The sequence below is a fragment of the Pygoscelis adeliae genome, unplaced genomic scaffold (genome assembly GCF_000699105.1).
Source record: "Pygoscelis adeliae isolate BGI_AS28 unplaced genomic scaffold, ASM69910v1 Scaffold413, whole genome shotgun sequence".
In the NCBI taxonomy this organism is placed as follows: Eukaryota; Metazoa; Chordata; class Aves; order Sphenisciformes; family Spheniscidae; genus Pygoscelis; species Pygoscelis adeliae.
Window position 1 is genome coordinate 894,642 of NW_008824403.1, and position 1,094 is coordinate 895,735.

Here is a 1,094-nt window from a genome sequence, read left to right on the forward strand (position 1 = left end):
TCCCCGGGTGCTCAGCCGGCCACCCCGGGGCGGCTTCCCCAGTCCGCGCACACCAGCACAGTGACCCGGAGAAGGGTTTTGCAGCAGTAAGGAGCCCATCCTCTGGGTAACATTGGCTCAGGGGAAAAGAAACAAATAAAAATCAGCCGATTTGTTAGGGCGTCCTGTTTATTTTAGGAAAAAGGTTTCCTCGTAGCCCGGCGTGCTCCAGCCCGGCCATGGGGTCGACTGCCGCCGTTGAAGAAGAAGAAAACGGAGCTGATGCGCGGATTTCCAAGCGCGGGAGCTGGTGCCCGAAGCCGCGGGGTCTCGCCGCCTAATTCGGGCGAGCTAGCGCGGTCCTCGCCTCGGAGCGGGGTAGCTCCAAATGCAGAAGAAGTTGAGAACAAATTCAGCCTCACGGAAAAGCTGCAGAGGTTTCTCTGAGCTGTTGCCATCACTAGGAACACCTTAATCTGGTGTGCTTTTGTTGTTTTTTTTTTTTTACTGTTAAAGAGTTGTTTTTGCGGTGACTTTTGTCGTCCCCCCTCCTTCTCCTCCCCCAGTGTAATCCTGCAAAAACTCTAAATCATCAGCGAGAAAATGGAGTCAATGTGTCATTCAGCATTAAAAATCTGGGGGTTTTACCTAAAAGCTTTAATTGCTATTCTGGCCCCATTATAACCATGGGAACGACGTGCGCTGTTGGGATCTCAGAAATGTTACATATCCCTTAAGCAGGCGCTCCCCTTGTTTGTTTACTCTAGCTTACTTTCATTTATATCCCAGGAATATTCTTGCACCAGACGACACACGAAGAGACAAAGGGTGTAAATAAACTAACATATGGCCCAGAGGTTTTAGAGAAGCTGGAGCCGCTTAGCAAGTCATGTGGGTGATACTGGGAATCCGACTTCTCTCCTTCCCCCACTCCCGCGTAACCTCCGCTTCCCTGCGCTCTCCTTCTACCTTCTCACGATAAGTCACGCTCGTGTCGCGACCGGCTTTGGGGGACCAGCTGGTTTTTCCTTCGGTCTGGAAAAATCTGGGCAGCGAAGGGATGGGGAGGGATGGGCGCACGTCCTTGTGTCTGTGCCTCTACGTGCAGCTAGAAA